Here is a 17,317-nt window from a genome sequence, read left to right as displayed (position 1 = left end):
TGATTCCATGTTCTGCGTTAACTGTTTCAAATAGTTCGGCTCTGTTTGTCACCAAAAGGTCTAATATGTTATCGCCACGAGTCGGTTCTCTGTTCAACTGTTAAAGGTAGTTTTCAGATAATGCAATTAAGAAATTTCACTGGATTCTTTGCCTCTGCGTCCCGTTATAAACGTTTGAGTCTCCCAGTCTAACTTCTATTCATGATGTTTATACCGTGTGTGACAGTTTTTGTGTATTAGTGTGTGTGTGTGTATGAGAGACAGATATATATATATATATATATATATATATATATATATATATATATATATAGAGAGAGAGAGAGAGAGAGAGAGAGAGAGAGAGAGAGAGAAAGAGAGAGAGAGAGCTGACGAGTACTTTTTTGAGGGGGGTGGGGGGGGGGGGGAGGGTTGGTGGTTTGAATTTTTCAAATGTTCAAATGTGTGTGAAATATTATGCGACTTAACTGCTAAGGTCATCAGTCCCTAAGCTTACACACTACTTAACGTAAATTATCCTAAGGACAAACACACACACCCATGACCGAGGGAGGACTCGAACCTCCGCCGGAACCAGCCGCACAGTCCATGACTACAGCACCTGAGTTCGCTCGGCTAATCCCGCACGGATTTTGAACGGTATGGTTTTGTAGTAGCTGTTGGCGAGTGGTTGACAATTTTTGTGGCAGCTGATTTGACATTTCAATTAAAAATTCTTTGGAGTAGCTCATGGATAGGCGAGAGTAAAAATTGCGGGTGGTATTGTTATTGTACACGACAGTATTATTGTATTAATCCTCTTTGGTAGTGATATTCTACTATTTAATCTATTGCTTGGCATGTATACTTGGCCATTCAACAGGGTTTTCCTGTCTGCTTTGGCTTTCAATATGTGGTAATTTTCTTGCTGGGTTAGGAGGTATTTTTTGTTGTTGACTGTAATTATTTTCATGTAATCATCTCTAATGGTTAGTTAGTAGTTATGTTATCTTAGGTGTTCTGCAAATGTGTAGTGGTTTCTCCCATTTCTTTTATTTTACTTTTAATTTTGTTGTTTAGCTTTGTGACTGTTCTGTTATTGTAACCATTATTTTGTGATATCTGGATTAGCATGTGCAGCTCTTTTTGGTAGCTTCCTTTGGTGAGTGGTACTGTGTTGAGTCTATAGAGCATGTGTTGGAGTGCTGCTTACTTTTGTGAATGTGGGTGGATCGAGGGTTGTCGAATGATAATGTCCATTGATATGGGTTTATGGTGAATTTCAAATATATGTTTATAGTTTTTTATTGTTATATACTGAAAGTTAATTTGGTAGTTCTGTTGTCTTTGATGTGCAAATTTTATGTTTTAATGTGTGTTCTCGATGTCAGTATGTAGTTTCTCAATTTTTGTTTATGGTTCATCTATTAAGCAAAGGATGTCATCCACATACCTGAACCAATCTAATGCGTTGTATTCTCTTGTCACTATTTTTGTGAAAATGGTCTGTTCAATGTGGTTTACAAAAATATTTGTTAAGGCCCGTGAAACTGGGGACTGCATTGGTAATTCATCTAATGGTAAATAAAGTTCATTATTGAATTGGAAGTAATTTTGTTCTGTTACGAGCTTTATTAATGTATTTCCTTAATCTGTTCTTTAGGGAGTAGCTATAAGTTTTCAGGTTCTTATCCATGATTTCTATTGTTTCTGGTACTGGCACGTTGGAACAAAAGCTTTCTATACCAAATGAGAGGGTGTTGCTGTGCCTGTGACTTTTATATCTTTTATTTGTTGCATTAGCTGTGTAGTGATTTTAATGGTTCTGCCTTCTTGTACTTTGAAATTTTCAGACAGCAATTTTAACATGTATCCAGCAAGCTTGTACGTGGAGGATTTTCAGAAATCCAGTATTGGCCTCACAGGAAGATTCGGTTTGGGGATTTTTGGTTCGCTTCACAGAACTGATGCAGTGGGATTGATCTGTGTCAACCTTCTTTTCTCTGTGTTATCCAGCACGATGTCAGTATTTTTCAGAGCGCTTTTTACTTTTGCCAGGGAGTCTGTTTTATGGGTTGATTTTACTTTTGTAATGTTATCTTGTGAGATGAATTCTTGTGTTTTTTTCAATGTATTGTTCTTTGTCTATCAGTACCTCCGTGTTCCCCTTGTCTGCTTTTGAAATAACATTTTCATTTCGATGATTTCTCCTAAGTTTTCTGAATACTGCAGATTCTGTGCTTTTGTTGTTTTTGTGTTGTTGTGTATTATACTGCTTATTATATCCAGGATTTATTTCTTTACTAGTTCTCTAGTTGGTACAATGTTGACACTGCTGTGTTTATTCCTATCTTCCCATGTGATAAAACTTCCTGCTTTTATAATTATATATTCTAAGTAATCTTCATCTATTTTTGAATTAAAATTATATTGTAATCCTTTCTCCAACATATGTCTTTCTTTACTGTTTAACTGTGTCTCAGTAAGTTTCACTAATCAGGGTAGAATTTGTGTGAGTGTGATTTTCTTGGCTGTGTGTAATGGTATTACGTTGAAACTGGAGTATTCGAGTTGGTTGATCTTCCTTCGATGATGTGTTACCATTCTTTGAAGGGCAGTTTTTGTGTGCTTCTCGAACTTGTTGAGCAGATGGGATAAAATTGTCGTATTATGAATGGTGTGCAAGTTGTAAATGTATATTATACAACTCGTAATTTATCTCTTGTTTTTTATAGTATAAGCATTTGATTTCGTTTTTAGCCACATTTTCGGACCAGGATGCATTGCTTTTTGGGCGGTGGGTGAACTTTTTTTAATCGTTACATTGATATATGTAGGTACAATGTCGTTACATATGCATATGTTGTTTAATTTTATGTTTTTTACGGTTTTATAGATGTTCAGATGAAGTCTTCTGAATAGCCGGTATAACCCACATGGAAATGCTTCGCTTGGCGTGAGTAACAAGTTTGTTTGTGTGCAAGTAGTTTACCACATAGAAAATCCAAAGCAGAAAGGAAAACTGTTGAATGATCAAGTATACATGCCAAGCAAGTCCTTATTTACACTAATGGATGAAATAATAGAAAAACACTCGCAATGAGGATTATTGTAATAATACGATCCAACATAATAATAATGCCAACCAGCATCTTTAACCTCACTTATCCATAAACTTCTTCACAGAATATTGAAACGAAAAATCAGATTAGTTTTCAACCACTCGCAAAGAGCTAGTGCAACACTATATAATTCAAACGATCAACCGCACCCCCCTCCCCCCCCCCCCCAAAAAAAATCGTCGGCTGTCTCTCTCTCTCTCTGTCTCTCTCTCTGTCTCTCTCTCTCTCTCTCTCTCTCTCTCTCTCTCTCTCTCTCTCTCTCTCATACACAACCACAGTATAGACATAATGTTTAGAAGTAAGTCTTGAACATATACTTCGCACATCGTTAGGTTAGCCACAAGTAGGTAAACATGCCAAACATGAAGAAACTCTTAACTGAGTCGCAATATTTACGTTGTGAAAAGCAGTGTCGAGTGGCAAAAGGACAACATTACACCACAAAAAAGGAAGAGAAACACGATGAACAGTATGAAGAAGGTCAGAACGCAAAGTTCTGCTTTTATGCAACAGTAAACGTGGTAGTGTAACCTCCAAACCAGTTGTGAGGGAACGCAGATCAGCAAATGGTAAGTAATTGCTTTTTTTTTCAAAAAATCGCGACGTGAACTGTTGAATAATGTAAAACTAAAGTAACTGTATCGTTATAGTTCCCACTGATCATTAATTGGAACAAGGTAAGGCGAAACGTGTGTGGAATAGACAAATTAAGTAGCTGTAGGAAAAGGCAGTTTTATTAACAAATGAAGTAATTGTAATATTTTGCGTGTGATAGCTCCAAAAATGTATGACAAACCAAGATCTCTTCCCCAAAGTTGTGTCCATCACAGCAGGAATTTCTTGCCATCATTTGAGACACCTTTCGGTATCAGTGTCACAAAGTCGATAGACAAAGCTACATTACGTGTGCTAATGTATGATGACGCACTCTCTTGACTTGAGAAACAAAACTATCCAGGAGGTTGACAGGGAAGTCATCTCTCAGGCACGTATCTCTCTGATCGAGTACTCGTAAAATTTTGTCTTTTCCGCTCTTGATCAATCAACCCCAAGGGCACTTCATTTCTAGGCATAAATGCCCTTCAAACTACACTCGTGTAATGATATCGTTAGAACCAGTAGCTTTCTATTGGCGTAGAATTTGTGGCTGGTTCATTTCTCTTTGATGAGTACTGTTGCGCATAATAAACTAATGAAAAACGCAATTAAATGTTTACTATACTAATTCAATCAAATTCTACTTACTACAGTAGCATTACGACCGCAGTCTATCTTAACAAAGCGTATTTACTTCATGTCCTGTATCATACTCAAGTACTTAGATAGTCTAGAAAGGCGAATAAAAGCATCTTTCCCCTATTCACCACCTGAGGATGAGCCTGATGTACGATCTAGCAACCTCACATGGGATTATTATTATTATTATTATTATTATTATTATTATTATTATTATTATTATTATCATTATTACAATTATTATGTCATTAGGAAATCCGAAATGGTGTATCTTTCCACCACTGATATAGATGTGTATTTTCATCACATAAATATAGGTTATAATTCCGTTACACTGCTGCTAGTAGACATATTTCTAAATTTTTCTTAGACATCTGCTACCTGTTACTCCATCAAAGGAATTTATGTGTGTAGCATTGTTGCGATACAGACGTTCAAATTATCCTATTTCTGTAATTTCAGTATGATACCACATCGTTCTATTCGGATTCAGCCTGTCAGTCTTAATAAGGATTTCCGACTACGACTCTCATAATATGATGGACTCGGTAAACCACATTCCTTATCGGACTGTTGAATCCACAACACTTATGTACGACATTGCTTGAATTGATAAAGACTATGGGTAATACTAATACACTGTGCTTATTACAAATACGTTAAATGTAAATATATGAAGTAAAGAGATAAGAATTTACTTAGAAGACCACAGTCCAATCCACCAGAGAAGTGCAAGATTTGTTTCAGGGCAAAGAGAGGATAAAGCTTCTGCCGTTTGTTCCACGATCACCGGACCTCAACCCGATAGAGGATAAGTGGTAACGAGGTCATTGCCATGTGGACCGACAAATGCAAGCGACCTTGGGACCAATACGGAAAACACCTGGTGGGAAGTAAGCCATCAGGCTACACTGTCGAGGACTTTAGCGGAATCAACGAGTGAACGCCTTTAAGAAATCTTACGTAATGATGGTGAGTGGGTTGGTTACTAAAAGTATGCTCGTTCACAAAACCCATATGGACAATCATTTGATAATCAGTCAAGCTTTGCTTTTTCGCAGCTTTTTAGCATACAAGTCCATTTACTTTCAGTCTGCTCCTCATAATTCTTGCAATGCAAGGTAACTGATAAATCTCATACACTCGAAGCTAACTGAGGAATTGATTGGAGAATGTATTGTGCAACAGACAGCAGTCGTTACTCTCACTGGAATCAATGACTGTGTGTGTGTGAGTGCGTGGTTTCATGTTCACTCACAATCTGACTCAAAAACTATTAGCATTAGAAAGACAAGCAACAATAAATATTGTCAAATAAAACGGTAAAGTATTTCAATGCAATGGCTAGTTACTAGTATTGCACAGGAATACGCAATGAGCCACTTAATGACATTAAAGCAAAAATACAATAGAAGTTACTCGATTGAATTTTGTTTTTTAGAATTAAGGCTTCCAATATCCTACACAGATTACCACTAGACCATGGGCTCACACAACATGACAACATCTGGGAAGTAGACAACCCTTCTCCTGGTAACTGCGCATCTTACAGTGATGTCAGATTGTGCAGATAGCCCGTCTTAGAGTTGTCAGGGGTGGTAGATTTTATTGACCTCCTGAAGTGAACGACTCGGACTTTGTCTCAGTGGCGGCAGGCCGGCGGTCAGTTCTGATGTCTAAGAGTGCACATTACAGTGACTGCATGCTATGGTGACTTCTGACGAAAACAGTTGCTTCGGTAGTTCCATTAAGTTTCATAATAGGGTGAAATGTTTGATAGGAGGTAACATATAGATATACTCCTAAGATTATACTTTAGCAGATACATTGACCTTTCTTATGCCTTATGTCTCACTTAACTGTCTGAGATTATAAATGAAAAGCAGCGGTCTTGTTTGTAGTGCTTACAGGCAACACATCTACGAGACAGCAGTCCACCCCATAGACGGAAACGGGATAGATGCTATGTTTTGACGTTATGCAAGAATCCTTAAGTGTATTAAAAAGCGTCATACAGTATCTACGATGTGCTCCATTCTTAAGCATGCCAGTTGTTTCCATGAGGACTCAATTAACGAATAACTTACAGAAGGGCTACTGTGGGGTACTCGAATGTGAGAACGTTTCTACTGTCTAACCACTGGCACACAGGTAAAACATTATATACAATCTACCTGCATGTGGCAATACTAAGCTGCTCTGACTCCAGCAAATAGAAGACGGAAGTGATACACACTGAGAAGACAAAGGTCGAGAGATACCTCCCAATATCGCGTCCGACCTCTCTCTGCCCTCCGTAATGCAGCAAGAACTCTTTGGAATCCTTCAGCAGAGATATTAAGCAAAGCTACCCCTACAGCGCCCCTAAATTAGAAAGTGTTGCCGGTGCAGGATTTTACGGATGAACTGACCTCTCGTTTAGATCCCATAATTGTACGACTTGATTCATGTTGGGCGACTGGGGTGCCCAGATTTTTCACTCGATTGATCAAGAATATTCTTGAAACTAATCCGAGCAAATGGGACCCAGTGACATCGTGATGAATGAGAATGGTCACGAAGTAGCCGAGCATAACCGTTTCCAGTCAGTGATAGGTTCAGCTGCACCAGAGGGCCCAGTCCCGTCCATATAAGCACAGCCCACTCCATTCTTGTCTCACCATCAGCTTGCACAGCGCCTTACTCATAACATAGTTTCATTGCTTTTTGGGATCTTCACCACACTCGAACCCTACTGTCAGCTCGTACCAACTGAAGTCGGGACTTAAATGACCACGCGACTGTTTGCCAGGTGTCTTTGCTCCAAAAGGTATGGTCACAAACCCAGAAGTGGCACAGCAGGCAGTGTTGTGCCCTTATCAAAAGCACTAGCGTCGGTTGTCTGGTTCCATAACCCATTAACCCGAAATTCTGCCGCACTGTCCTAACGGATTGTTTGTCGTACGTCTCACATTACTTTCTGCGGATATTTCAAGTAGTATTGCTCGCGTGTTAACTCTAATAACTCCACGCAAGTGCCTCTGGTCTCGGTCGGTAAGTAAAGGCCGTCGGCTATTGTGTTGTCCGTGGTGAATGGTAATCCCTAAAAGTTGATGTTCTCAGCTCACACCTGATACTGTGAATGTCGAATGTCTAACTCTGTAACGATTTCCAGAATGGAGTTTCTCATGCGTCTAGCTCCAACTACCATTTAGCGGTCAAAGTATGTTAAATAGAATAGTGCGGCCATAACGAAGTAAGAAACGTTTTCACATAAATCCTTTAAGTACGAAGACAGCTCCGCAAATGCGCTGCCCTTTTATACCTTGTGTAATCTATACTACCGCCATCTCTACATTTGCATATCGCTATTCAATGACCTCAATAACCTTAGTGTTTTAAGAGAGGGGAAATTAATTCTCTACAGTACCGCTAGCAGCGTAGCAAATTCATACTGATTTGGTAGTTTGTGACACATCAGTAAGGAAATTACATCAAATTATTCCGTTACGTTGTTATTCGCCGCCACTTTGTGGAGGATGCTGTGACGACTTTACTAATTTTATTACATTATATGTAACTAAAGTTTCTGAGGATGGATAAAATACTATGCGTGATTAGTGTATACACACTGCATAAGGGATATACATTCCATTCTACCTCAGCAAACTATTCTCTTCATAGGCATGTAGCAGTCACAGGAACCTTCCTGCAGAAGTGGTTCTCTAAAATTTATCCTTGGCGGTGTGTAAGGATGACATGGAGGTAACAAGTCCCGTATGGAACGACACTTAGAGTTATGCTGCATAATAAGACAGCTGGTGTTGACTGTTTAATGCTGATGACTTCCAATCGTAGAAAAACTGTTATATAATATGTTTATATGTTAAATACTAAGCACAGGAGTGAACCAAGTTAATGGTAACTACTTTATAAGTCTTATAAAGTGAAGAGACATGCGACTGTGGGAAACATTTAATTCTTCCTTGGCTAATGAACATGGTGTTATCGGGCTAGAGATCACTACAGAATGGACTATGTGTTTGATTCCTGTGCAAGAGTTTTGTCTAAGTGCACACTGACTTGTACATTCCTTTCCAACTACTTACTTACTTACTACGTGACTTAGATATTTCTTGGTAATTCCCTACCGCTATCGCTGTGTGCAAACACTTTCATTCGTTTGCTTTGTATGTATTACAAGTCTATATCGTCTTCACTACAAACAGGCAATGACATGCTGACACACGAGTACCATACCTCGCAATTTTGTTTATGCGTTGCTTATTTGTAGTTTGAACGTGAACTTTGTGGATGTGGGCCGATACTAAGCATATATTTCAACAGTAGGAACATCAAGGTTTCGTAGAATCTCTTATGTCATTTCCGGTTGTGCTCCACTATATTTTAGAACACAATGCTTATGCAACTACAACTACATATTATAATGGCCCTTCGTAATGTGAACCGACGGTTCTATGGTATATAGTAACGTGCTTATATTATTTGGGTCACATCTGTTATGTGAAGTGAAAAGGATACTTTATTTATTTATTTATTTAATGTATGTATGCAACACAGACTCATAATTTTCTTATTGTGATTAAAAAAAAAACTTGAATTACGCAGCGGAGCGCTTGAAAGAATTATAGTAGGATTCTGGCTGCAAGTACCAGCAAGGATGCGCTACCGTAGTTGAGACGACAACGCTCTTTCCAGTGAAAAAGACCATGCGTATTTTTTGTAATTTTCAGGAGATAAGGAATGGCTATTGGAAATTTTTGTTTCTTTGGGAGTCAGATACGTATTTTGCATATAGACGTATTTGAAGTCGTGAGAAGACGCAACTAGTAATCGCAATTATCAAGAAAAAAAATTTGTTTTGTGAAAAGGAAGATAAATATCATCTACGAACTTTCATTCGATGTTTGGTCGCCGGAGTTTCATGGAAGGATTAGTGTCTTTAGCATTTCAGGGCAAACTGATTTATTCGCAAATAATCAATACTGGGCTAATCTATACTATCACGGTCCGAACAACGCGAAATATTTCGCCGTCAACTTGTGTGTTAAATACGTTCCCTAAGCTACATGTTTGTTCGTAAGAAGAGTTGCCATTACCGTTCAACGCTCTCATTCTGAGTGTTTTCAGAAAATTTTACGGCGACTGTGAGTACATTAGCCGCCACGAGAGACGGAGTTTTCATCGCGAGTTGCAGCTGTTTTCTCCGACTTTGCCTGGCGTTCTCTGAGAGCCGGAAAAACGGAAAACGGAAGTCTCCGACCGCCTACTCATCTTGTACCTAACCCGTTCTCTCATTGAAGTAGCCACGAAGGAAACTATTCATCTATAGGCAAATTTTTTTATAGGCTTTTATGTTAGACAGATCAAAATAATATAATCTATGCATCTAAGCAAACACTCAAAAGAGAATTTAAATGCATTTCCTGTCTTACCTGTGTCAAAGTCAAAGGTCAAGTTAATTAATATTTCTTTACGACGTAGCTGATCATTATAATGTCTGAACCTATAACGAATTACATCGATTTAATATCTTTTTCAGTATTTGTTTAGCACTTACGAAAATGGACGGTGGTCATACAGTGCAATGGTGTGCTCTACGGGAAGGTCTTGCGTTAGGCGTTGAGCTATTTGATGCTTCATTGTGCTTCCAGAGTGTCTGTAATCTTAAATATAATCAAATGTATTTTTGGTCACAATTTCTTAGACGTCTTCCACATTAAGGTTAACAGGCATTTTTAAGACTTATACAGACGATATAGCTACAGAGGTGTAATAATTTCTGTAGCTTCAATGAATTTACTAAATGTGGGGCTCTCACAAAAATTCGCAGGTAATTTTATTTATTTCTGGGAAATCGACTCTGACATTGACTATGGAAGTGCCACCACTCTCTCATTTCTACTGTCTTTTGTAGTCTTTCTTATGAATGTGTGTTTATAAACACCGCATGTCGTTTTGCAGTTTCACTGTTATATCGTATTAAATCACTTTGTCCCCTCCTTCTCTAATAAGACAGTTCTGTTGTACACTTGTGGAACTTTGATCAAATGTTGGTGTAGTTGATTACAGGTTTGATTATTTTTATGAAAAACAGTTTTCTGAAATGCAGCTGCACACATAAAAATTACATTTTTTGATGTATTTTAAAATATTGTGACGTAATAAATGGGGTAAAGTAAATGATCCGAGCCTTACAGCGCTTTTTCCTGTATTTAACCTCAGCTAGGTCATAAATAATGAATACAAACATCGCACTTTTCGTGCCGCCAACGTACTGTGCAGACGTTTTTTGAGTATTTTGACACCATAGATGTGAGAAACAATATAGGAAATATAGTCTGTAGAGCTTTCTGAGAGCCTTGCTCCATAGCTGTGATTTTAAATGTTCTCGAAAGTGGGTATTTCGAACAACATACTGTCGGTCTGTGTTATTTGTAATAATAACAATAACTAGCAATCAGTAGGATTGATTACAACTTTCCTAGTGTTTAACATGGCTCAATAAATTTGTCCCTTGGAAAATGGTGCTTGAAAACGATTTAAATTCAGAAAAAAATTACTTTGAAATGTATTGTGACCTTCCTTTCGAGCAGGCCTAATTAATTACAATTATATCGTCAGTTTTCTTGCCTGAATGCCTGATTACTATAGAATTTCAGCTGACACTTCTTCTGCAGCAGCTACATGCTGCTGTTCAGGCAATTTCCAAGATTAATTGATGTTAATAATGCTTGTAAATAATGTTATGGCATTTGAAAAGTATCGTGATTTTGCAGTATAATTAACTTACAATTCTATTTAGTTTTAAACCAAGTGTTGTGCATATAAAGGAACAATTAATCTTTTTCCAGTGCAGATATAGTTTTCTACAATTCAGCCATCTGCTATCTACTGTATGAACTCCAGGTTCGGCGAACAATAGCGCACAGTTTCTACAGTTGAGCCATTTATTCGTGAGAATACGAAGTTGTGTTAAAAATATCGAACTAGGCTCGTTTTCAACAGGGCAGTTAGGAAAGGCTTTGGAAGGTCAGCGATTTCAGTCAGACGGGGATGTGCAGTAGGCAGTTACAAACTTCTTCACGTAGTACGGCATGGTGCTTTATCAATCAGATATCTTCAACCTGGTGCGTCTGTGGGTTGATTTTTTTCTGTTCTCATTCTATATTGCCTGATCGGCATAGCGTTCCAGGACTGTAATGCCTTCAGATGGAAATCTTTTAACATCCCCTTGAAGTAAATTGGCTACAGAAAGCTGTAAGTAGGTGTGATAGACCCTGGACTACAGGAAGAGACGTCGAAACTGTCGTGAGGTAGGATGTATGTCAGATGGCAGTCCACCTGAGTTACATCATGAGCTTTGTATTTCTTGATTTGAAGTTGACTTAGTGTGGGGACGTACAGACTTGTAGGTATTGCTTTTAGTTGGCGCCTGAAAGTTCTTGCTATCAAAAATTGCTCGTGTAATTAGCCAAGTGAAACACTATGGAAATGTGTAAAGCTCTCACTCTGCCAAAATTGTGGTTGCCTACACTTTTTCTCTAAAAATTGCAAGGCAGTCTAGTGAAACATTACTACCGCTGTCATAAAATCTGATGTGTATCCGTACAATTTGTATTACGAAAACCCTTATTCCGACATCTCATTATACAAACATTTTTTGTAACCTCCTATTATCAGATAAGTCTGATATAGAACAAAAAACAGATATTAATTACTCTCCCTTCAAATCATGAAAAATCAATTCTCTAGTATCTGACAGCGATTTCAAAAATGTTCTCGGACAGTTTCAAAACAATCATATTGAAATGATCCTCCACGCGTCAGACACGTTACCTCGTTTTATCGCTGCAGCTGCCTAAATACCATATATCCCTACGTGCTAAAACAGTTCAAAAGACATACCGCGATCCACGCAGAGTGGAATGCATGTTGACGACTAGTGATGTCACTATTTATCCGTTTCATTTAACAGAAATTAAATGATCAAGAGAGATTTAACCAATGAGCCTTAGGCAGTGTAAAAAATGAATGGGATCAAATAAAATTTTTAATTTACTATATTCCGAAAACGTAAGAGTAGACACTGACAAACTATACTCAGACGTTTCTGTTCCTTGTACAGATTGATTAGCTGAAACTTTAAATATTTCACAATGTCCGTAAACAATACTCACGTATCCTGTCACAATAAAAATATGAATATCACTTTCAACGTATGCATTCACAAATCTTACAAAATCACTCCAGTGCGCAAACAAGCACCAGCTACATACAGATAAAACAATGGGGCTCATTGCCAAAAATCCTCTATTAATACCTAAATCGCCTCCGGCGCTACTAACACGGTCAGGGCAGGCGACCACCCCTCCTGACGCCACTTCTCTCTATGCCAATCTGCGTCGACTACTACAGACAACCGTTCGCTCGCGAGCACTCGCGATAATAACATCTCAAATTAAGAGTTTGTGTATGCACTCAAAAGCAGTATTAGTAGTCAACTTTCCGAAGAAAAAAAATGACGTGAACGTCCAACTTTCATAAGTACATGCGGTATTGCAGTCATGCTTTTAACTGGTGCTTCAAAACATATATTTTATGGTGACAGTATCTAAAGACTTAGATTGAATGAGGTCGAATGTACAAAGCTTATCGCGTGTCATACATCATTACTCAAGAAAACATCTATAGGTAGGATACAGTTGATTACGTAGTTGTGTACACTCTCAGTGGTGTAGCAGACTACACAGATGGCTGTCCGGTCGTGACTGTGGGATTAACGTATTTCCTGTCTTGGATAACCTGTATGACATATTTCTGGAAAATCCAAAATTATCCCGGTATTTCTTGCCTGTGTCCCACGTGGCAGAGAAACATAGTGATTCTAATTGTATGTACGAGTAGTTCATTCATGAGGACATAATTGGCTATTAATCTTATTTAGTTTAAGTCTCGGAAGTTCCTTCAATTACCTTTGAATAAATGTTATAACGAACGAATTATTTTTTATCTTGGCATAAATATTGTACATAACTAAAACCACCCGAACTGTGGAAGACATAGGGCCACAAACGCATCTGATTTTAGTGGACTACTTTGGTAACATTCTGGAGTGTTAATGCATCCATTCAGAGTTCAAACAAGCTCACACATAGGATCATAGGATAAAAAACAACGGCATCACTGGTAAGAAGACACCGGTTTACAGGTCGGTTATGTGTGGCCAGTCTTTTCTGTACGAAGAATCATAAGGTAGGTCGATATTGTACATAAGACACTCAGAAGTGATAGCCAACCTTTTACATTGCTAGCAGACTGGTGGTTCTTTCTCTTGGCGTAAACCGATGTTAGCATAATTTATGTGTTCAATTTTGTTCATAGATGGTTTTATTCAAATTAAGAGAAAATTCTAAACAGTATTAATTCCGTAACCGCAGAGAAGGAAGACGTGTTAAATCCGACCCTATAAGGCTCAAGAATAAGCAATTATGAATGACATGAGGGTGCTGAAGGTAATGCCAAATATTGCGTTAAAGAGACGTTTTCTGTACCCACACGAAACTTAGACTGTAAATGAAATAGGGGCCAATAATAGCTCTCCATTCGTAAAATATTCAGATCTCCACGAGCTGACGATGAGAAAAGTATTGAATAATCAACGAAACGGTAACTTTCTACGACTCTGAGCGTAGCCTGTCAGAATTCTGAATGTGCTAGGGAAGATAAAAAACATGAAAAGGGGGAAATACAAACAATCTAGAATTAGTTGAGGCCAGTGAAGTGAAATGGAAAAACATACATATTTCCGGTCTGACGAATTTATGGTAATATCAAAAACAGCAGAAGAATGTACAACCGGAGTTGGATTCATTATAAATAGGTCGGTAGGCCATAGAGTGAGTACTGTGATAACTCAGTGACAGAACTTTTCTAATTAGAATTAGCATCAAAATCATCAACAGGAGTTCACGTGTAATGTCAACGTCATTAGCAATAGGTAAGAATATAGTGGCAGTACATATAACTGGAGACACGGGAAGATTGAAGCTGGATATCTCCTTCAGACAAAGATTCCGAAATGTGAGAAGGATTATATACTGTACTGAGGACGAGATGTAGACTCGGTTCACCATTTAGAAATGAGTGAGAGTAGACAGAGGTTTAGAAGAATCGCTTACATGATTTACATTGGAAAAAAATGGAAACTGAAATACTGAGCAATAACAGGATGCGTTAAATTTCCGAAAGAATGTGGACACTGTCATAATTGATATCAAGCAGTTCCACTGCGTAGGTATGCACATTTCTAAAAAGCTCATAGCAGACGGACAAATATTGGAACATCTATAGAAACTGAGAAGGAACCTAGCTTTTCAGTTAATCTACGAAATAAGGAAGAACAAAATATTTTGGAGGCAAATTAAATATAATAATATCAATCAGTTGCCAATTAAATAAGAAGTGCAGCGATATCAAGGCGAAACTCACACAGAATAAGAAATAAGTAATTCAAAATATAATGGTCATCAGAAGGATATTCAGTACACACACACGCACACACACACGCACACACACACACAATCTTCGATAAAAATAAAACCAAGGGTGTTAACGGGAGGACTGCAAAAGAAATTTCGCTGCTAAACGCACAAGAGAGAGCACATGTGTAGAAGAGGGCATCGAAGGCCTGTAAGATAGGAAGATTAGTGTGAAGACGTGTCAGATGAGGAAATTGAAGTTAATAAAGCAGCAATGGAAATCCTGTGTTAGGGTCAGAGTTTAGAAGAACTCTGGAACCCTTTTCATCATATAAGTCAGACAGGGTAGATAAAATTTCTTCGGAATTCCTGAATCTATTCGGCAAGTGGGAATTACACGGTTGTAGATCTTGGTATATATAGTCGTTTAGTACACGAAAGGAAAGACATAAAGGAACAGAGCCTTCTAAGTTGTCCTCGATGCAAAGTGTTCACCAGAGACAAGGGTATCGTCAAGAATGTCCCAGGAAAGTGTGATGGTACCGCCCTTGTCCTCTATGTATATAAATTATTTCACAGAAGGTTCAAATGGCTCTGAGCACTATGGGACATAACTTCTAAGGGCATCAGTCCCCTAGAACGTAGAACTACTTAAACCTAACTAACCGAAAGACATCACACACATCCATGCCCGAGGCAGGATTCGAAACTGCGACCGTAGCGGTCCCGCGGTTCCAGACTGTAGCTCCTTTAACCGCTTGGCCACCCCGGCCGGCTTTTTACTGTAGGATGATCTGCAGTCCGAGGCTGCTTCCTGGTGACACTGTAGTATACGGAATACATCGTAGTTGAGCGACCCTAGAAGGATATAGGATGACTTAGTCAGTATTCCTTTTCGGTGAGATTAATGGCAGCTTTTTAGTTTTGTACAAAATGTAAGCTAGTGCGGATTAGTAAGGAAAGCAATCTTGTAATGTTTGAATGCATTATTACAGTTGTGCTGCTTGACACATTCGCTGCTATTAAATGTCTATGCATAACGTTACAAAGGGATGTGAAGTGACTGAGTTCGTGTGAACTATACCATTGAAGGCGAATTATCGATTTCGGTTTATTGGTAGAATTACAGTTAAGTGTAGCTTATCTTTAAAGGAGGTCGCGTATAAAACACCAGTGCGACCAATCCGTGAGCACTACTCGAGTGTTTGGAATCTACAGCATCTCCAGTTAAAGTGTATCATCGAAGCAATTCAAACACGTGCTACTTGATTAGTTAACGGTAGTTCGATCAACACAGGAGTATTACTTGGATACTTCGTGAGCTTAACCGGGAATATCAGAAGGGGAGACTACGTTCTTTTCGTCAAACAGTACTTACTCCGACTGCAGAACAACCACACAGACGCCAAAATACATTTGGCGTAAGGTTTGTGAACAAAATTATAGTTCCTACTGAGGCATACAGACGTTCCATTTTCCTTGCTGCTTTTACGAATGTACTGCTTGTGGTACAAACTAACCTACGCCATGCACCATATGGTGGGCTTCGATTTATGTACGCGGAGTAGGAGACACGAAGGACACAAACTATCAGACACAAAAAAATCATCGAACAATCTCGAAGATATCAGGGGCAGGTACGTGTAAGAACTGTCACACAATATTTAACGACTTACGAATGCAAGTTTCTGACAAGACTAATGTACTGAAGAGAGGAGAGGAGCATCGATGAACTGTTAGATGAGGACCAGTTTCGTTCATGGTAAAGTAAAGGCAGTTCTGACGTTGTACCTCGTAATGGACGGGAGATTTAAGGTAAACTGATGCACGTTCATCGTATTGGTCGACCAGCATAAAGCATTAGACAGTGTAAAACGGTAAATGATGTTCGAAATTCTGAGAAAAATGCAGGTAATCTTCAGAGAAAAGCGGAAGAGGAGCAACATATATAAGAACCAAGACTGATCAGTAAGAATAGCTGAGAAAGCATGAAGAGCCTGTATTACAAAGGGTGTGAGACCGTGATACCGTCTTTCATGCCTGCTGTTCAGTATATTCATCGATGAAGTAACAACGAACTGAAAGAACGGTTGAAGACTGGAAATAAGATTCAGGATGAAAGAATATGAGTGGTTTGATCCCTTAATTACTATATATAACCAGTGGAGACGAAGAGGAGCTAAAACATGAACAATCTAATGAGAAGTGAACAGGCACTGCGGGTAAACCGAAGAGAGGCGAAAATAATTAGTACCACCAGAAATAAGATTAGCAATAAACTTAATGTCAAAAGTTATGGCTACGAATTAGTCGAAACGAAGGAACTCTGCTATCTTGAAAACGTAATATTCATGACCGACGAAGTAAGGAAAACAAAAAAAGCAGATTAGTACAGGGAAACAGAGAATTAGTGCCAGAAATAAAACTACTTACAAATATACACCACAAACCGATGACATACATTAGAAGCACAGCATCATATTGTAGTGAATCATGAAC

The sequence above is a fragment of the Schistocerca gregaria genome, chromosome 5 (genome assembly GCF_023897955.1).
Source record: "Schistocerca gregaria isolate iqSchGreg1 chromosome 5, iqSchGreg1.2, whole genome shotgun sequence".
Lineage (NCBI taxonomy): Eukaryota > Metazoa > Arthropoda > Insecta > Orthoptera > Acrididae > Schistocerca > Schistocerca gregaria.
Note: the sequence above shows the minus strand (reverse complement) of the source record.